General features: G+C 49.7%; 1 protein-coding gene across 4 annotated transcripts in view; it reads right to left on the bottom strand.

The window, feature by feature from the left end:
* The window catches only part of LOC149365755 (uncharacterized), a 106,947-nt gene that overhangs the window by 25,808 nt on the left and 59,117 nt on the right, over nucleotides 1–22,022 (bottom strand). For all 4 annotated transcript variants that reach the window (XM_089545760.1, XM_089545751.1, XM_089545769.1 and 1 more), the window contains exon 2: nucleotides 8,490–8,562. The gene's annotated coding sequence lies outside the window, so the exon portion shown is untranslated. The remainder of the gene's footprint in view (nucleotides 1–8,489; nucleotides 8,563–22,022) is intronic.

The following is a 22,022-nucleotide window of genomic DNA, read 5'->3' as shown; positions in this document are numbered from 1 at the left end:
GGGTGCCCCTCGAACAGACGAGGAAGGGCTCGGTGCAAGGAGGAGGAAAAAAGCGGCGTCGGGCGGGCATCAATGGACCGGTTTTCTTCTCGCTCATCAACGCACCTCACGAAACGTGGGCAGCCGTGAACGGGAGGCCATCGGGTGTGCGCCGTCGGATCGCCAGCAAATGTGAGGGTACATACACACGACGCGCCCTGCAGAGGCCGCGAGGCAGGCTGCATGCGCTGCTGTGCTATCTGTCGCTGGTGATCGTACTGAAGGCGAAGATGGCGGGTTTCGAGACGCCTTCAGACCTAACCCTTCTTTGTGCGGACAAGTACTGTCAGCATTACACGAAAGGAGAAACAACAATCAGAAAATCGTAACTGAGGGGTGCTGCATACTGAGGATTTGATAGCCACCTTGCGTCGCGAAAATCCCAACGTGGAAGTGTTAATAGATTAAGCCTGCACGTCATCACCAGCATCTATAATGCTTATGCTCTTGTTTCCACATTTCATTTCCCCTGTTCATGAATGTTTAATCCGATGCTGACAGTGCATTCCGTCCTCTGTATTGATAGTGACAGTATTAAACAAAGAAAAATTAAGAACCTAAGAAAAGGAGCAGCGCCAAAGCATGCTTCATCTGTGGTTGCATGCTTTGGCGCTGCTCCTTTTCTTAGGTTCACAATGCACCAACTAGCCCAAAAAGAAGTTTTATTGAAAAAATTACGAAGATTGCCGCAGTCCCTACGTCAACGGCCGTGAGGAAGACGACAACACAGAAAGAAATGCACATGGGTTAGAAAAGTGTTAGCTCTTGAGCATGTCATCTACTGGCGTTTTGTTTTGTTGACCTGCGGTTGTTACAGTTTACCGTTATACCTGGTGAATCTGTGGCGATGAGTCGTGCTGTGAATAAACTACATCCTAGACGTATGCTATGAAAGGCTGACAGTGCAGTTTTGCTTTGCACCCCCGAATATCCTTGCCCAGTTAAATGACGCCATAGGGTTACGCCAGCTGGAACGATTCGACAAGCACCTTTCTACGCCATCCGTGCACAATCGTGCAAGCTGGCCTGTAACCGTATGGAATCGGACCATTTCAGACTGAGATCATGCTAGTTATTTGACGCGTTCACAAACGCTAGAAAGTCTGCGAGGAGCTGAGAAGATTACGTTCACCCCTGTCATTACGTGTCACTCCTGCTTGAAATACGTGCTGAAGCGAGGAAAAGAAAGCACGCTTCCTGAACAGTACTTGGGAAAATACTGTACTAAGACTTTCAATTATCCCGACGAACAGGACGGACTCATATAAAAGGTAGCCGAACTTCGTTATAACGATACAGTTTATAACGAAATAATGGATATAACGAAAGAATGACGATTCCCCTTGGAAACTCCGTCAACACGGGCTGTAACGAAGTTACGGCTATAAGAAAGTAATCGTCAGGCCCCTTCAACTTCGTTATAACAAGGTTCAACTGTATTACTGAACAACTGTGGCTAAAATTAAGAGGTTTTCCAAACTGCTGCAGGAAAAACAGACTCCCTAGATAGAGATTTCTAGGTCCGATTAAATAAGGGGATTTTTGGTTGCCACATAGAGCATGATTGGGGCACACGACACTCGATCGTCATCACAGATACTAAAGACTACGCCAAAGCTGAACGTATGCAAACTGAAGTCCCATCATTCACTTCCCAGTAGTCGCTGACGCACTGCCTTCTGCATGGTCGGCCTTTACAATCGCTTGGCATAGAGGTCCCACCTGGCCGTCGCTAAGTATGCGAGCAGTTTCTCACCGAAGCTTGACCGCACCACTGGGGAACACACACGGAGCACACTTTCATCGAGCACGGCAGTCGCTTTCCAGCAACAACACGTTTGGCAGGCTAGAAAACACCTATAGCAAGGAGTGTACGTGTGAACAACACTGCTGGCCAACGAGCCTTCCAGCTAACAAATTCAGATTATTAAACCATCAAACACTGCCTATAAATACCCAAACCTCGCGATGCAAGCCGGCTAATAGTCTCGGCCCGGTTGGTTGCCATTTTACACTCGAAACACGAATGCGCTACATTGGAGTAAAAAGGTAGCAGTAAGCTGTCCTCCACCGCATTCATTTTTATGGGCACGGTATGCTGGCCATGTTCCGGGGTAGATTTCGATCACTAAATATTCGGAATGCTTACTCTTGGTAAAAGAGGTATACTTCCACTGCAACGCGTAGTAACTTGATGTAGTTTGCAATGGGAGGAGGATTTTAAACGCGGCGCCCGAGGGCTTGATCTTATAAAACAGAGGAGTTTCATACCTCGATTAAAATCTTCTCAACTGCTAAGCTTTACATGTTTTGAAGAGGGAATTAGTTTCCGTTGCCAGCCGTAAGTATTCCGTAATTATAAGGATGGAAATCTTAGTTTGGTTTATGGGGTTTAACGTTCCAAAGCGCCTCAGGCTATGAGGGACGCCGTAGTGGAAGGCTCAGGAAATTTCGACCACATGGGGTTCTTGAACGCGCACTGACATCGCACAGTACACGGGCCTCTAGAATTTCGCCTCCATCGGAATTCGACCGCCGCGGCTGGGATCGAACCCGCGTCTTTCGGGTCAGCAGCCGAGCACCATAACCACTGAGCCACCGCGGCGGTCCCACCGATGGAGATCTACCGCAGGGCTTGGGCAGAATACCCTGCCACGTAAAGTGAGTGAGCTAGTAGAGGACAGCTTTTTACTCCTTTCGTGTTCAAAGTGCATAACCGGCCACCAAGTGACGTAGTGTGCTCAGCCCAGGACTTCCCTGTCGCGTCCAGCGCATTTCTACTCGAGACGCATGGAACGCCGGCGCGAAAAACGGCAAGCGACCAAAATTTAACCCTACGGCCTCTCAGGACAGCTCACGGAGACTGGAGACTGCGCTTTCGACGCACTGAAAGGCGTTGTGCTCCCTTCCAAGCAATTAGTCCGTGCCCTTCCTCAGACCGCCAAATTTTCTAGAAAGAGTCCGAAAAAAGCCGAACGCGATGAGCTCGTCGGCGGTTGCGTGTACCGGCGCTTCAGCCGGTCACGTCCTAAAGGTGCGTTCCCAGAGATTCACCGCAGTCGGCGACGACAAGGTCGCCGCCGTGAGCTCCGAGACACCCCTCTGATGAAGAAAACGTGAGGCACGCGTCAGCGGTGTCGTTTCCCCGCCGGCGAAACCTCTCGTGAACAGTGACACAAAGGCGAGAGAAACGGCAAACCTAGGAAAAATAAAACTGGCAAGAAGTGCGCGTTGGCTTGTGGCAGTGAATAAGAGGAGTCTCATGTGCAGCCGTCTTTTGCGGCCGTCGGCACGATCGGGACGGGTTACGCGTGCGGGATGCATTATGACGGTCACCGGCTACGCTCCTCTTCCGGTTTTCGTGCAAGAAAAAATGGATTCTTGAGCTGTCGTCATGTATTGTACTTGTGGAGATATATATACGAAGGAAACGCGTTAGAAAGGGCACGGTCAGGTATCGCCAGTCCGGCGCATCGCTCTTGACGCTGGTGATCTGCCTCTTCCGGCGGTTCCCGGAGACTGGACGCCGGATGGACGCTCCAGAAAGGCCACACCACCAGGACACCTTGCATAGAACTGTTTTTTAGGCGAACAACTTCTATGCGATAGCATTAGAAGCCCCATGAGGTCCAAATGCGTCGTCAGTGATAAAGTTCGCCAACTGGCTGGACGGAAGAGACGCCACTAGACCGAAGCATTCCCATTGGCTGGAAGGAGCTGACGTCACCAGTTTAGAGCATTCGCAATGGCTGGACGCAAGTAACGTCACCAGACGGGAAATGACGTCATCAGACCGAAAATACCTTCATTTCCGATCAAGGCATCTACAGTTGCCAATGCTATCGCTTTGCCAACACCTAATGGAAATAGGTGGCCTGTAATTTTTTTTCCTCTCACATAAGAGAAAGTACATCGGCATCACATGTTAACCCTGTACCTGATGTGCATGCACCTATAGTTCTTATTCCGCGGGGATTGTGCTCGATTCGCAAATCACTCATGCTCTTTGGCGACCAAAGTTAAGCTTTGCGAACAGCCGAACAGGAAGTATCCTCGTGTCCTGTACACATGTTATAGAGTAAATACAATACTTGTATATTGTACCTATCTCCCCCCTATTCTCTTTCCTCTCACTTCTTTCATTTCATTTCTCCAGTCTGCCTGTTCTCCCTCTATTTCCGATGCCCCAGCTCAGGTGCTCCCCGCAGCGATGCCAGATGCCGGGGCTAGCAAAAATATTTTCCTTCTTTTATTATTCTTTTCAAATAAACCACTACTACTACTACTATTACTACTACTGCCTCGTGAACTGTGCGCAACCATGCGCCTTGGAGGCTACGCTACAGATGAAATGCCTTCAAAACAATGCCAACTCGCCCCTTTCGGTGAGGACGTACGGGTTTCAATGACTGGTGGGGAGACTTTCAAATCCAATTTTCTGGACGAAAAATGCGTATTTTGCTGCCGGACAAACGTGAGCACAGCCAGAAGGAGACACACAGAATCAATTTTTGCTCCCAGCAATATTTTTATACAGATGTCCTGTGTCCCTTTAAACTGCACAAGTCTTTGTACGTTTGTCTTAGCGCAATGGTTACAATGTTTAGTAACCAGAGAAGTGATCGCGAAGGTGAGTGCCATATTGCACACGGCACTGTCTTCGTGAGTACCAATACACGCGTTTCTTGATGAGGTATATTTGCAGGGGCTGGTTTCTGAGACTAAATCCACTTATTCAGTCACGACGCTGAGAAACCATTGACGCTTTGTCGCACGTCAGGATCCTTTTTTCTTCAACACTTTCGCTCGCCTCACAGTAGTGCAGACCTCTCCGAGTAGTCGCTAGCACCCGTGATAGTGAAGGCATTCGCCATGCTTTCCAGAACACTACTTTGGCCGACCCATCTTATCACCTACAGCAGCCAACAAGCACCTCGCCAGTCACCTTGAGGTAGACTGTCGAGCCAAGGCAGGATTGCTCCCTAGCTCGTCAGGCCGCTTACGGCGACAACAGCTGCTAGGCAGGTGCTATCGCGCGCCTCTAAAAGGCTGCTCGGCAGCTGCTATCGGCGCCGTTTGCGCGCGGCAGCTGTTGCCCTCTGCTCAAAGGTCGACCTACTCTGCTATGCACCCGTGCTTATCCTGTCACGTGTCTGTGTGACGTCTTGCATACAAGGATACGCCACCTACGAGATTACCACTGACCTTGCCTTGCTGCAGTTTAACCAGGTCGAATACAAAACTACCGATCTACTCGAACAAGAAATAGCAGATGTTTCGCCTTCTGTCGAGACACAGAGATAACTATAGATGCAGCGCTCCCTGTTGGGACGAGGCAGCCCACGAGAATCCCATTACGACAGATGGCCTTCCACCGCTGCGAGGCATTCTGATTCGGCAGCCTTGTGTTATTATTACCCTGGGGTGACCACTGGCTAGTCCCCGATACCTTTTACGTTCCCGCCGTGGTGGCTCAGTGGTTAAGACGCCCGGCTGCTAACACGAAAGACGCGGGTTCGATCCCGGCAGCGGCGGTTGCATTTCGATGAAGGCGAAATTTTAGAGGCCCGTGTACTGTGCGATGTCAGTGTACGATAAAGGGAAACTGAATAGGTTTTAGAAATCAACGAGCTTAAGAGGGTCGAATGTGTGAAACTTGCAGGTAAAGCATGCAAAGTCTTTTTGGGCTAGCTTTTGAAGTAGTGAAGTCATCGACGGTATCGGTACAATTCCAACGCACTAGCGCCTGCTTTGAAGGAAAAAAAATCAGCGTCACCGAAGGCGAACCCTGCTGAGAGTTGTTTGGCAGCATCTAACGCGTCAGGGCATGGTGTGGCTGACGACAGCGGTAATTTGAAGTCATACCTTCCGTGACGTCCCGCTCAGTTTTCCTGCACTCCTCTGGTGAATTGATAAGTGCAAAATTCAATCGTCGATTACGTCACTATCTTAAATGCTAGCGCAAAAACACTTGGAATGCTTTACCTACAGCCTACATAGATTTCAATCCTTGAATATCGCAGAAATTCTCAAAAAGTGCTGCAGTTGCCCTTTAACCCCAGGTGGTCGAAATTTCCGGAGCCCTTCACTACGACGTCCCTCATAGCCTGAGTTCCTCTGGGACGTTAGACCCCAATAAACCAAATAAACTAAACTTTCGCGTTCATCTTCTACAAATCCCCTAAACGCAGTGCTACATAAGTGCTCCAGTCTCTTTCTCTCCCCTGACTGTACAGCACAGTGCCCGTAAAAGGGCTATGAGTGCACAGCCACGCTGCCCAGCCCATCAATGGCCCATCATTGGCCCACCACTGGCCAGCAGGTGAAAGTGGGATTTTCGGATTACGACATCACAAGACCAGGAGAATTACGTAAAGAAACCACGGAGGGAAAAAAAAAAGTAAACGCGCGTATTTCCTACATTCGCTTCGCTTCAAAGCGGCCTCCGAAACGTTGCGCACGAACCGTCTCAGCGCATCTCGGCCGGCCAAGCCCGCCGTATATGAAAGAAACAGCGCCGCTTCTTCTCTGCGCGCTCTCTTTGTTCAAGCACAAATCTACTGCCCACTCCGCGCTCGGCCCAGAACTGTCATGTCGGCCGCGCACGTTCGGCCCGCTCTCGTGCCGATTCGAATACGCGCGCATGCAGTTCGTGCGAAGACGTCAGAGCGAATCCTCGAGAAACGCGGGGAAGTCGGCAGGCAGCGAAACGAGGAGAGCCGAATGCACGTGACGTAACTTATCGATTGGAGAATGCGAAAGAGCGGAGCCGCGCTGAGCAGCGCGCAAATCCGGGACAAAAGATGATCGGGCAATAGCTCACCAAGTTTCGGACTCGGACGACAGAACTCGCCGGACGGTACCAGTGGGTAATGAGAGATTCAGCGACAGTTGTTGAGCCCTTTTCATTTCGTGATAAAGAATTCGAAAGCGACATGCACCTAGGTATGGCTATAGACCACTCATTTTTTTTTTCCACATATGTCCGTTCTTAGACTAAAGTCATATACAACTGAATAATGAAGTGACAGACACTCCTCAAATGAGGCCCTTCCGTCCGACTGTCATGACTCGCAGTTAATCCTATTTCATGAAGGCACTTGCCAGCCACCCGCGATGCCACGCTTAACCACGGCGTCTAGCAACACGATCGACGCTGTTGACTTGGGGGTCTCCTCTGAGAAAAAAAAAAAAAATATCTTTTTTTTTTTTTTCAAGTAGCTCACGCGGCTGCCTTGTGTTTTCTAACTGGAGAAAAATTGGAAACCTGCGGTGCTCTGGACATTTAGAGCTGATAAAAAAAAGAGAAATTATTTAAACAATGCACGTGACAAAGACGGTTTGCTGCACTCCCGAGCCGCACAACATAAAACATGTATAGAGACCAGAACAAGACCAAAGTGTACGGTGAAGGACAGGGAAATAGACGAAATACGCACAATCCCACGGACACGTACAATGGTACGTAAACATATAATAGCATTGGTTCAGGGTTGAATAACGACGACGAAGGACAGCTAATTACAATCGGACCTTTATGCACAGGATTATACAAAGTTTGCGATAAGACACACTCACACTTGCGAGTTAGAGACGTCGCGCGAGTGATTTCTGGCCGATTCGTTACGGTTCCTCCCTTCTTTCCTTTAAGGCTGCCGGACCGTAACGAATCGACCGAAACCGGCCGCGCGACATCAGTGACCCGCAGGTGTGAAAGTGCCCTTAAAGAGACCTGACTGCGCCTTGTGATTGGTAGCCTCTCCAGTTACGTGTTCCAAAACCTGCGTCTTTGTTGCCATCAGTGCTGCCGCCGCAGCCGTGGAACAGCGCCAGGGGGTTCAAAAGATAGAAAGTCACGTCTGTGTCGCAAACTGCAGCTCCATGTAGCCGCACACAAATGTGAGAAAGCGGCCTAACGGGCCGCTAAGTCCGAAAAAGAGCGAGCGAATGCTATGGTTGTCCAGTAGTGACAGCAGGGATTGGCACTAAACTCGCTGGCACGTAACGCAACAAAAGCGGCGAGGTCGGACACCGAGCGCACTGTACAGCTAGCAGACAGGCGGTTGATGGAGCGGGCTCGTCAAAGCGCGAAAGCAGCCAGAGAGACCATGCTCGTTTGCCAGGATACACAGCAAACGCAAATATGCCTGTATGGGAGTAAAAAGGTTCTTCCCCTGTGCACTCCTTTTCATAAAATGAGCGCGCTAAAGGACAACTTACTCCCTTTTTACTAAATGGGCAGATGCGATGGAAAGTTCAGCAGCCAAAGTGCAGCAAGCAAATGGCCGAGTGCGACTACCACCTGAAAAGCCCTAGAATGTGCTACTTGTTTAGGTGAATATTTATACCTCAGAATAGCGAAAGCAGATTCCAGTGGGTCATCTATGCCGGTGTCACTAATCGACTGCTGCCGAGACTTTCAGTAGGCTATTCCGAAGACAATCACTCACCTCTTTTCCTTTCTTTCTCCGCAATAGCGAGTGCCGCTCAGCCGCTCAGCACATCCTTGCTTTGTCCTTCATCCTGCAAGAGAGATATAAAATTCTGAGTTAATAACAACGTCGAAAGACGCAGCCAGACAGGTATAGTAACTGAGACAGTTTCCGACCAGGAAACAGAACATATTTTACGTTCCTGCGCACCAAAGTTTGAATAACAAAAAAGCGGGAAAGATTTCTACGGTTTATCGTACACGTTTGTGTGGTCCTCCCTATGCGAAAGATACACGGTAAGTGCCGAACCCTTGATTTGATTAGCGGACAACCAGACACGTGGTTCAAGAGACGTGGTGCCACGTCACTGATTACTATAAACTGTCAGACATGGTAGAGTTACCCGAATATAGCACACACAAGTTGCGCTAAAAGCACACAAACAAGACAGGGTACAGGGCAAGCGTCCTGTACACTGTCTTGTTTGTGTGCTTTTCGCGCAACTTTGCCATATCTGATGATTTACACCAACTAGCCCAACAGCATGTTCTACTTTGTGTAAGCTGATTGGCGCCGTGCGGACAAAAGTGCTGGGCATCATAACTCTGGAAGGGCGCATACGAATTTGGAACTGAAAAAAGTGCTGGCTAACATAGTGGAGTCGACAGCCGGAAACACTTCTTGCAGAGTAGAGTGGCAAACCGATGGCAATGCCGCGAAGTCATTGCCTAAACCAACGTTGATCGCGCACAGAGCAGCAGTACCAAACGGGTATGTGCCGGAATCACTTGTGAAACGCCTTCGTGTCTTTTCCAGCTTTCGCTTGCCCCTGAGTCCTCCTTGCTTCGCCACGTGCGATACGCACTCTGCGGCCTTGACGCCCAAGGTGTCTTTCCCCAGCTTCGGAGACAAGCGCTGCGATGTCTTGACGCCGACGCCTACTGGCCTCGCATTCTGCTGCACAGAGTGCGGGGTCCTCGCCTTCTTTCCTCGACTTGAGCACCTCGTGTGGCTTGTGTGCCACAGGGGACTAATCATTGGATTTACTTTTGCATACGTCCGGACAGCCAGCCTGCCAGCAGATGCTGGCACGAGCCTGCGGACGCCGACAACGACGAGTCCACGATCTCGGGAGTTAAGGCACTAACAGATCTCGCTGTAAAAGCACCGCATGAGGCAACGAAGATGTTTTTACTTCGTATTTTGGTTCAGGCGCAGTAAGGACTTACCAAGCACAACGGACAATTCGTAAATGCGGCCAGAAAAGGTAAGGCGCGCATATCGTGGCTGATGGTGCTGTTTGTACAGCCGTTCTATCCGGTGCTATTTTGCTCCACCATCAGTTTCTGTTACTCGTTGTGTGAGCGCTTTCAGTGGCGCCCACCCTATACGGGCAGATTTCACCATCTCGTTTTCCTCACGTGACACGCCTTCCTTCTGTTGGAATCCACACTGTTACCTTAACGGGTCATCAATTATGTTTCGCCCCAGTCCACTTCAACTCTCGATTTCGCTACCATATAAACTCGTATTTGCTCTTCAATGAACGCTGCTATCTTACTGCCTCTTAAAGTTACCTCAGTACTGTTGTTTTCCTTGGGTTGCTGCGCCGTCCTGAATGTAACTTCAAGCGTCTTCGTTGGCCTCCATGTTTAGACCCCATAAAAGAGCACCAGAAGAATACAACTATTGCATGCTCTCTTTTTTGGCGGATTCAGTAAGCTGCTGTTGGTAATTCGAGAATGCATGCCAAATACGCTCAACTCCTCCCCTGCCCAATTCTAATACAAAATATACAGTGAACACGCGGAAACAACCTCACACTCATTCCTGACAGGAGCTACACGCCGTTCGCCTCATCGACGAGTTTCAGCGTGGACCTCCCGTGACGTGAGCCGAATCGCACACAGCGACACGATGGCTTCGCTCTCCCACCAGCGAGCAGGTGTGGGAGCGTGATTCGAAACCAAGTCTATAAACCGCGGTGCCTGCGCGGCAGCACAACGCCCCCGAAACCTTTATAGCCATCGCGCTTTCTCTTTACACGGTGGCTGGCTTTTTCGTTCTTCCCAAAATACATGAAGCGATACCGTGCGGCCGATAGACGCGGCCATGTGTTTTTGCCCAGAGGAGGAAAAAGACACCGAGCTAAACAAGGAGCCATCGTGCCGAATACCTTTTTTTCCTGTTCCCTCGATCAAATGGCTTTGGCACACGAGGGTTTCAAACTATTTCTTTTTTATCCTCGATGTCGACGGGTTTCTCTTGACTGTAACGGTGGGCACATGTTTAGACACAAGAGCTCGCCCACCGTGCAGGCTCAGCGCGCGAACAGTCCCCACCGAGCTCAAGCGATTGGTGGTCGCGGCGGCAACTTCGGACAAAGGGTGATTGTTCAGACTACCGCCGCCACTTCTTGTGTCGCGAAGTGGCGGGGAACGGCGGATCTTGGCGCTTGCCTCGCTTAGATGGTTGTGGCTGCGAGACGTATTGCCGAATGCGCATGTGGAAACGATCAGCGTAGCAAAGGGCACGTTTTTTTTTTTTTTTTTTTACAGTATACGCAGCGAGACATTGTTGCGTTCATCTGAGTTCGTGGGAAGAGATCTCCTGGCTTGAAATAGCGAGACCGGAAAACAGAGTACTTACAAAGCGACATCCGGGCTTCGAGGCACAACACTATACTCAATGAGAGTCTCTTGCCTCTGGAAGACGCTTCCCTGCTGTATATATAGAATTCCGGCGCAAGCTCTTCCTGCCAGCCACAGGCAGACCAGCCATCGAGAGCCTCCGAGATGAGCGGGATTCTTAGCGAATTTCTAGTTTATTAATGCGAGAGCATTATGTGGTTACATCACGTCAGCCAAAAGTGTCCGCAATTTTATCCGCACGATTACGTCGTTCTCCGAACATAAATCTGTGAAAGTGTGATTGTGACAGATAGTGCGTGATAAAATGTTGCCGTGGGAAAAATTTGGTTGATTAGGTGTAATTAATTAGTTGAATTACACTTAGACGTCAAAATAGTCATGGACGTCGATATAGTACATTGACGTCACAAGAGCCACGGACGTAGATATAGTATGTAGACGTTTTGCTTTCGCACTGCTCGAGTGCGGATCGCCGCAGTGATCTCAAAGTTTTTGTGTTCCGAGTAGATGGTTCGCCCCACAGGAACGCACACGTTTTTACGAGGCTGAGATGTCTGTGACCAGAATATTACGCCTGATCTGGAGATTACTTAGCATGCTCTCTAATCATATTATCCCTGGGACCCAACGCTGCTAACCTGAGTGGGAGACGTCTCCGCCAATTAGAAAAACTAATCTTTCCAAGCGTAGTATGGGGAGCGTTTGCTAGCGCCTAAATCGTCGCCTTCACCTTTCGTCCGCAGCCGCATGAGTGAAGATATAGAAAGCCCCATCTACATCACCAACGGCACGCGAAGGTAAGAAGGCGGCCGAGGATCTCGAACGCGTCGATAAAGCTGAAGAACAGCAGGCGCGCCCGTCCAGCGCGATATAGGAAGTGACTGAAAGCGGCATCTCGTAAAGCGCCAGAAGCAAAAGCGGCGAAATACGCCAAGCACACTTTTTACCGTGGAAGTGACGCCGTTACTGGCGGCACCTCCTCAAGCTGCGAAAGCAGTCGAGGAGGTCAAGCGCGCTGCCTAGCTCGAAGAATATATATATATATATGTGTGCGAAGGCAGTGGCACGTAAAGCAGCCATAGAACCTCGCAATACCCGGGTGCAACTACCACCGTTTATGAACAATCATAGAATGCGCCAAGCATTTCATCCCATGGATATCACGACTGCATTTAGTCGTCGTCGAGAGACGGACGGTAAATTTTTAACGCGATATCGTTATAGCTCCTGTTCAGCAGAAAATCCAGCGACGTCGATGTCGTCGTCGGCGGCGGCGTTGCGAGCGCAAAAGCAGACGGCCCACCTGCCACCTAGGTCACGTGACCTCATGACGCCTCCACAACCTGCCCCGTGTGGCAGGTTCAATTTGAATTAATGATTGATCACGATAGCTTACTCGGGGAGAGCAACCACAAGCTACATCGGTAGCTGTGTACGAAACAGCCACCTGCCGGGGCAGTGGCGTATCACTTGACCGCTGCACCACTGCGCCAGAGTGATATGAGGACTCTCCGTGATCTATTAATGAATAGTATAGAATGACTGACTCCGCATATACGGGCACTTAGGCAGAACCTTGGCGACAGTGAAGGAGTACTTACGCGGGAGGGCTCTCTATACTGCTACCGTATTTTATTCCATTTGAGCGTTAAGCGTCACGTGATATGGGGGAACATTGACGCTCTCGCGTCGTACCCTTAAGGCGGAGCTTAAGTGTCCCTTAAAGTTTTCCTAAAGTTTAGGGTAGTTTCAGCTGCGGCTTCGAAACAATGTTCACCTGTGGTTGCGGACAATGGAAACTTAAAGGATTTTATACCTAGCATTCCTTCCGGAGCTGGCTGAGTCGTTATGAAAAAGGAACTGCCTGTTCCAGCACGGGTACGGGCCCATTTACACGCTCGCTGCACGAACAGTCACGGCTGGGACAGGCCGCTTTCCACGTGGCGTGCCTTGAGTTGGTACAGTGACGGTGTCGGCGACGGCAGGGTACGCTAATCAGTCGCGCGCCTTAAATAACGCTTGGCGCAGCTTTCCCTCTTGAAACCTCCTCTCTCGGTGACCCGCTGTCAAGCCCCTTTCGGCGACGCACAAAGCGGAACTCCAGCGCAGACCGAAAGGACACAAAGGAACTGCCGCTCTCGACGCCTTACTGAATGTGGCCATAGAGGTGGAAGGGGGCGACGTCTTTCCAGCGATCTTCCACAGCGCTAACTCGGACGTCCAAGCCGGACATGCTTTCTTCGCGTCCGGTTTTTCTAAGACGACTTTTTTTTTTTTTTCATACGTGCGTCTTCAGCAGGGTGTTTTCTGAAGGAGAGCATCGCAAAACAGAGGACAGTAGACGAGAAAGAAAAAAAAAAGAACAGAATGACTAAAGAAGCGCCCTCAAATTTTACACACGCTGCTTCAGCTAAGACTTTACACAATTTTTAAAAATAGGCTTTTGAGTTAGAAGAGCGCTCTTTTCGGCGTAATATTGTGAGCGGTGTAGTTTATCAGAATACAGCTTAAACCTGCTAACTAGCAGTCTGGTTAACTAATATTAAATAGTTAAATTTTAACTATTGCTGTTAAGCTCCTTAATAATTAATAGGCGTGTAATCCACCGTAAGTAGTATTTTTCTGTTTTTTTTTAATTTTGAAAACGCGAGTACCCTCGGCGCTCTGGCCTAAGAAGTTTTGGCTACATCGCGCCAAAAAAACGCACTTTCGGGAAGCTTGCAGGCAAAGAAACTTCGCCAGTGCACGTAACTAGTCGAAATATCCAAAATTTCTTGGGCCACAGCGCCGAGGGTAACTGCGTTTTAGAAATGCTAAAAACTGATATGGATATCACTTAGGGTGGGCCAGGCGCCTCTGAGTTATTAAGGGGCCTAAAAGTAATAGTTAAAAGGTTAACTGTTCAGTATTCGTCAGCCAGCCTACTAGTCATCATGTCTTAACTGTATTCGGATGTACTACACCGCTGACAATGCTATGCTGAAAAAAGCGCTCTTCGAACTTAAAAATCCTATTTTTAACAACTGTGGCCAAGGTAACCCTCATTCAGTCTTATTTCTCGCCATTTCCCGTATCACGTGACTAACTTCAGAGGATGACCACACAACGGCATTTTGCAGGTCAGGAAGTCAATACCGCTCTCGCACTAAAAGGAATCCGTGATCCCTGTTTGGAACTTAATGGAGACGTAGCCCAGCCTTAGCGATCCACGCATCAAAAAAAAAAAACTGCACTGGCGTCACCGCTGCTTGCTTTTTTTTTTTTTTAAACGTACGGTGGTGACGATCCCTGCATTTCATGTCTTGATCTCTTCTAGTACATAAAAGTTTCGTTTTCTGTGCAAGTAGCCTCTTTGCTATTATAATGCGGTAATCTGTCGATACCGGCAAACTTCAGTTTGTTCTCAATGTCCATTTAAAGTTTGGAGACATAAAAGGCTTACTGCATGTTTCCACTCAAACCGGATCGACGAGCTAGCTGGCCTGTTGTATACATGCCGGGTGGTTCCGCCTAGCATGCCCTCCCTCTATGCACACGAATATGGGAGTAAAAAGGGAGTACGCTATGCTCTAGCGCGCTTTTTTTTTCATAAAGGGAGTGGACTAGAGTGCAGCTTACTCCCTTTTAACTCCCTCCTGTTTAGAGTGCATCCGCAAAGTGCGAGAGCGTTAACACTGGCGGTAAAGGAGTTAAGTATAGGAAACCATATCGGGGGAATAGAGAGAGCTTTAAACTCAGACTCAAAAATGCTGAGGGTAAAAACTCAATAAAAGGAAAGCAGAGTCCGGCCGGACTATACACAAAATGGGAAGGGAAAATTAGAATGGAATCGTTCTGTCCGTGTGCTGTGCGATGTCAGTGCACGTTAAAGATCCCCAGGTGGTCGAAATTATTCCGGAGACCTCCACTACGGTACCTCTTTCTCTCTCTCTCTCTCTTCGTTCACTCCCACCTTCCTCCCTTCCCTTACGGCCCGGTTCAGGTGTCCACCGAGATATGTGAGACAGATGCTGTGCCATTTCCTTTCCTCAAAAACCAATTTGCCAATTTGCCAGAACTCGGCAAAAAAAAAAAATGTGTCACACATCAGCTGGCACAACAGGATCACCTACAGGGGATACAGCGTAGCTACTAGTAGGACGTCCCAGTCATAGCCGCATGGTTCAACGGGCAAATTTCCAGGCTCACGGCTTGAACTACTAATAAAATTAAGCGAAAGAGCATCCTTGGCACACAAGCTATCAGCATAGGAGGACAGGCCTTCATCCTCAGCCCGGCGGCCAGAAGAAGTGCGATCTGATAGAGATCCGTGTCAAGGTCACCGGAGTGACACAGATTTGTTTACTCAGCATGCATATCTAATTTGCATTAGACCCCCCCGCTTAGAGGATCATGGCAACTGTCCTGTTAACAGTCAGGCGCCATTGAATTTGTACACCTTTTACTTTTGCAACAGCCTTCCGGAAAACCACTGCAAACTCCACCTCACTGGGAGGCATACCATGAGTGTTGGTATGGTTGGTATGGTGCCGTGTCAGTTAGTCATAGTTTAAAAGACAGCATAAAAATGCAGTATTTCTCCTCTTTCCGAAATAACGATGTGCGACGCTACGAGAGAAGCCGTAAAGGAAAGTTTCGAATTAATTTTGGTCACGTCATATTCTTTAATTTGTACTGACTTCGCAGAGCCCACGGGCGTTTTCTCATTTCGCCTCCGTTGAAACGCGGCCGCTACAAACGGGATTCGATCCCACGACCTTGGTTCTTTGGAAACATCACTGCGACCCAATTGAAGTGCTCTACAGGTGAAAGGTCACTGATCTGTAATCGGCCCTGGCTTGCGCCGACGAAAGCCTCAGTGTATCTCAGCAAACGCCTACACACAGCTAACCTTTCTGCCATCCTCTACTACGCTTATTCATTTGTTTTTTAGCTTTAGTGTGAAAACACTACACGAGGTCAAACCAGCTCACCAAGCTTGTGTGAAGCTTGACCTTGACGGTGACCTCGGTCAAACCATAAATAAATAAAATAAATATTACTGCGACGTGGATTCCAACCCGCAGCGGCACTAACAGATTAGCTCTATGCTATCTCCGCAGCCAATCACGCCTCGTGCTAAACTGCAACACACTCTCGCGCTGGTCATTGTACATCGTAATCGACTAATACTAGTATCGAACTAATATCGACGCCAAGACGCGCCAACGACCCAGCAAAGCAAAACCATCAAACCAGGCTAAACACATGCTGTCCTCGGTTTCATCACCATTACCAGCCTGACTACGCCCACTGCAGGGCAACGATCTCGAACATGTCTCTCCGATTAAACCTGTCCTTTGTCAGCTGCGGCCACCGTATACCCCCGCAAACTTCTTAATCTCATCCGTCCACCTAACTTTCTGACGCACCCTGCTACGCTTGCCTTCTTTTGGAGTCCACTCCGTTACCCTTAAGGACCAGCCGTTATCGCGCCTTCGCATTACAGACCCTGTACAAGCCTATTTTTTTCTTTTGATTTCGTCTAGGATGTCATTAACCCGCGTTTGTTCCCTCACCCACTCTGCCCGCTTCCGGTTTCTTAAAGGGGTGGAGACACCAAATTTTGAAGCTATAAAAAGCCTGCTATGGGATTCCTATGTATGCAAGGGCAGTCACTGCCAGGTGTTGGACGCAACAAACGTTTAAAAAATATTTTAATTCGGTTCCAAAGATTACCTAAATGCTCACTCTCACGACCTAGACCCATTCGCTAGCGCCATCAACCATGACGTCACAAGGGGTGTAGAAAAATAAAGTTTTAGTGACGTCATACCAAAATACAGTGACGTACGATGAGCGGGGCACAGCCGCGTGAGCGCAGTCGACGCACCAGCGAGCCGCGTTTGCTGCTAACCGCCACTCGCTCGGTTTGCGGCGCGCCGTTGCGAACAGCGTCTCAACGTCCGATTGCAGCTCGTTGCCTGCGTCCGGCCTGCTAGATGTCAACGGCGGGCCGCTCGCGGCAACAACGACGGGAAGCGGCAGCCAATGCGAGCGCGGAGAGCGGCAGCGTCATGATGACATAGGGCGCACTCCTTGGAGCCGGGCGGCCTGCGCCAGTCTTCGTGCCGAACGCTGGCATCTGAAGAACGCGATAGTATTGTTTGTTCACGTTCATAGCAAACCCTGGGATATATGAATATCAAAAATGCATCGTTTGTGACGATCGTTGGCAAATACCGAGTTCCTGGTAGAAGTGATGACTGCGATGATAGCAAATTTCATCCCATAGCCGGTTTTGTGCTGCTGCTACCTGGTGCGGTTCGCCTGCCGTCTGCTAGCTCTGTTGCTGAAGACGTCGTGGAAATCGAGCATATCTTTTATTATGGGACGAGTTCACAGTAAAGGGGTGCCGAGCGGAGCACGTTTCTGAGCGCTGGCCAGTCCCGAAGCTCCCTCAGCTGCGGAGTCGATATCGAAAGCAGCTAGGCCTAGCGACGACTAGGGCAGTCTGGGACCAGCGCGCAGGTCGTCGGCCGGCGTTGCCGCAGGCAGTGTCGCTGCCGAAAGATCCACTTTTAGCACAGATGCATGCTGTCGTATCTCGAATCTAGAAAGCATCCTTTCTGGTGGCATGGCTGTTTGTATTTTCTTGTGCGGACGTGAAGTACGCCGAGTCTGCCGGCCGGTAGGTCAGCCTGGATACCGTCTGCCGACGTCATAAAAGCGAGCTAAAGAGTGTTCTTGACGTAAATAATAAACCATTGGACAAGAAATGTGAAAAAAGTGTCATTTTTGAGGATCGCTGACCAATACTGAGCTGCTAGTAGAGGTAACAACTGTGATATGAGCAAATTTCTCACAACCGCGCCTAGCAGCTGCCGCTGGCGCGACGTCGGGGTCCGGCTCGCCTGGCGCCCGCTAGCTCCGCTGCCGAAGGCGTCGAGGAGATTGACCATACTATTATTTTATTGTGAGATGATTCTGTTAACACTACAGCTATTTGTGAAAAGTAGGCCTTTTATTATAGCGCAGGCGACTTCCGAAGCGCCGGCCGCTTGCTAAACAGGCTATAGGCCTAGCGACGACCACGGCAGCCAGGCAGCAGCAGAGCTCGTCGCCCGGAGCGCCCGCGAGCGGTGCCGTTGCCGAAAGCTCCCAACATAAGCAGACATGCTTTGTCGCTGCTCGAGTATAGCTGGCAGTTCTGATAACAAGGCGATCTTGTCTTTTCTTGTGATATTTGTACACCATCCCAAGCAGCGCTCAGGTACTGCTGCACGGCAGCGAAGTGTGACACCGGTTGTGGGCGCAGCTTGGGTAGAGCGGCGCAGCGATGCTTACTGGCATTTTGCAAAGTGTTTCGCATCCTCACACGAACCCGCGAAGGCGATATTAGCGTGCGAACAAAAAAAAAGTCGATGTCCTCACTCGTTGGAATCAGATCTGTCAGAATCCGAGCTGCTGGGACTAGACGTGCAGTTGTTTGTTTTCATATGCGCTGGTCAGCACGTGTGTGGGAAAGCAGACGATGCAGCAGTAGGTGCGTCACAACTTTTGTGGGCCCACGTGACCAAGCGAAGCAGTTGATCTTCCCCCTCTGTGACGTCACTGTACAACTCGGCGTTCCGAAACCGAAACCGAAAATCGTTCACCTAAAAATGCTATAATAAATTATTCACTGTGAATATATGAATCTTTGAGTGTGTATCATGCTTCCTGGAGCCATAAGAAACGTTTGCAACTAAGAACGCGCGAACCATAAATTTGGTGTCTCCACCCCTTTAACGTTACACCTATCATTTTTCTTTCCATAGCTCGCTGCGTTGTCCTTAACTTAAGCTGAACCCTTTTCGTTACCCTCCAAGTTTCTGCCACGTAGGCGAGCACCGGTAAGAAACAGCAGTTGTATACCTTTCTCTTGAGGGATATTGGTAAACTGCCGTTCATGAAAAAAGAGGCGCGGTTTAACTACGTTAAAACCCTGCCACTTTTTTTGCCATCCATTGCCCCAAAAACGCAGCCGCGCTGAAAGTTAACAGAGTCACAAACAGTCGCGCACGCTGGGGTTGTATTGACAGCGTACGGTATTTACTTTCCTCGAAGTCGCCACGAAGATCGACATCACTTTTTCACCTCCACTGCGGGAACTCTCCGGAAGCTTCGTTGAGAAAGAACACAAAGACAGCGCAAACCTTCGTTCCTTTGGCCGCGGCTACGCGAGCCGACTGAGAAACGAACGGAACGGGAACAATAGCCGTAATGAGCGCCGACACGCGGAAGCCGCGGTCGACCGCGTCCCGTGGGCCGGAACCGTTCTCGGCTTCTCGCTGTGCACTGCGCATGCGCCGGCAGCAGCACTGCGGGCTCGGAGCCGCGCGTATCTTGGTTGGACGGCGATTTCTCACCAGAGCAGACCGAGAAGAAAGCTCGTTTACTGCGAGATAAGGGAACACGGGTGAAAGGGAAAGCTGGAATTGCTGTTGAACCTCGTGATAATGAAGTTGAATGGGCCCGGCGATTACTTCGTTATAGTCGTAGCTTCGTTATAACCCGTGTTAGACGAGCTTGCAACGGGGAATCGTCATTCCTTCGTTATATCCATTAATTCATTACAAGCCGTTTCGTTATAACGAGTTTCGATTGTACATAACGGAAGGAACGAAATTAGAGGCAAGCCAAGATACGACCATACGTCGTCAGGTCCGGTGACCTGACCTGACGACGGTCAGGTCAGGATCTCCTCACCGTCCCTCCAAATGCCGGTGAAACGTTGTGTTGACCTTTCTGTGTTTCAGGGGTGCTCCAAAGGTGATCTTGCCGTGTTTCCGTGACCTGGCCTTCGGTTCTATAGAATGACACGGAGTTGTTCTTTCCCGTTTTGCCGAGCATCGCCGGGTCTTCACATGAATAACGTACCTGCTGCAGTGGCTTAGTGGTTAGTGCGCTCGGCTGCTCAGCCCGACGGCGCGGGTTCAATCCAGGCCGCCGTAGCCCGAAGCTGCGCGTTTGTTGGGTTTGTTGGTTGGGCGGCAATTTTTCACTTGATGGAGGCGGAATGTCAGTGCACGTTAAAGATCTCTGGGTGGTCGAAATTATTCCGAAGCCATCCATTACGGCATCTCTTTCTATCTTCCTTCTTTCGCTCCTTCATTCTATCACAGCGTGGTTGAGGTGTCCATCGAGAAGTGATACAGTTACTGCGCCTTTGATTTCCGCACAAACCAATTTTTTCGACTGAGCCCGTGGATGCCACATGATCGAAATTATACCAAAGCCTTCCACCAAGGCCCCTCTTTCTTTCGTCCTAGCGTGACATGATATTTCATTATACACTAAAGATTATATAAACAATAGACCAAAAAGAACCCTTCTCCATGCAATCAGTGCGATGTCCCCAGCCATTCAAGTTCACTATCGTAAATACCGATGCATGCAGTGCTGACAATTTTTGTTTCAGCCGCAATTCAGCCGTAACAATACGACTTCTCGCGGAAAACTTCGAAGAAATGATGTGAAGTTTCCATACCAGTCTAACACCGAACTTTCGCTAGTGTTAAATTTACTGAAGAACCGAAAGACGCACTATCGAAATAATTTAATCTGCCCAGAGAAATGAGCATCGCGGTCCAGCTACAGATTTCGAGACAGAATCCACGTTTTCGGACCAACACTAGCCAAGCCAAATAAGAAACCTCGTCTTCCCGGCATTCCCGAGGTGAATGAGGTACTGTTTAAGAAACTCGCATAGACAGTGGCGCCAGCTTTCGAAAGTCTGAGGAACTATTAAAACGGACGAGAGTACGCGCCTGCGCACAAACTGCTTGCCAGTTGCGCGAGCACACGAGCCACGGGGGGGTTGAGCCACGTCAGCAGAAGAGCCCAGCAGACGGCGCTGCAATTGCCAAGCACTCTGTGCGCATGCGCGTTCTCTCGTCCATTTCGTCACACCACAGCTGTCCCGCATGGAAAGCTGAACGTCTGTCGGTCGACGCTGTCGTTATATTACAAAAAAAAAAAAAACTGGAGAGCTCTGCATTAACTTTAGTAGGAGGGGGGGGGGGGGGGGGGGGGTCCCGCCATTAGAAGAGCATAGCAGAGCAGGCGCGGTAATTCTCGCGCCGGGCACCCCCTCGGTGGGTCGCACTTAGCGTCGCAAAGACGAGGTGGTTATGAGATTAAAGGTTCGTGCATTAATTTCGTCCAACGTTCGCCAACTTAAGTGCAGATTTACGTGACTGGGGTACGCAAACACGTTCAAGTATCAGCAAGCCACGTAGACTGGTTGAAGCGCGGCACATTACGGCCAGACAGGCTGCAGTTAGACTAACTGCGCAAGAGAGCGAGCAAGGGGATGTGCTTACGGACCGGTGAGTCAGTGGGATAGTGAATAAAGCGAAATAAAACTCGCTGTTCGTGTGGGAGAAAATCGGTGCTGAACATGCCTTGGGCGAAGCGTGCTCGCTCACTAAAAGAACTTCAGTTTGATCGCGAACATACGCAAAAATGGTCACATTAGCCTTGAAAAATGTAATCTGTAGGAGCGGTTACATCCAACCTGAGTATGCATACAGTACACACTGTCTGGGCGAAGAGTTCTTTCGGGCCGAAGAATTCTTTCGGGGCGAAGAACTCTTTCGGGGCGAAGAATCCTAATGACCGTTACCTAACTTCTCAAGGACCTGCCGCGGTGGCTCAGTGGTTACGGTGCTCGGCTGCTGACCCGAAAGACGCGGGTTCGATTTCGGCCGCGGCGGCCGAATTTCGATGCAGGCGAAATTCTAGAGGCCCATGTGCTGTGCGATGTCAGTGTACGTTAAAGATCCCCAGGTGGTCGAAATTTCCGGAGCCCTTCACTACGGCTTCTCTCATAGCCTGAGTCGCTTTGGGACGTTAAACCCCAATAAACCAAACCTAA

Source organism: Amblyomma mixtum, chromosome 1 (assembly GCF_055824585.1).
Source record: "Amblyomma mixtum isolate Tamu chromosome 1, ASM5582458v1, whole genome shotgun sequence".
NCBI lineage: Eukaryota > Metazoa > Arthropoda > Arachnida > Ixodida > Ixodidae > Amblyomma > Amblyomma mixtum.
The sequence above is the reverse complement of the archived record's forward strand: the minus strand, read 5'-3'. Positions and strand labels throughout refer to the sequence as shown.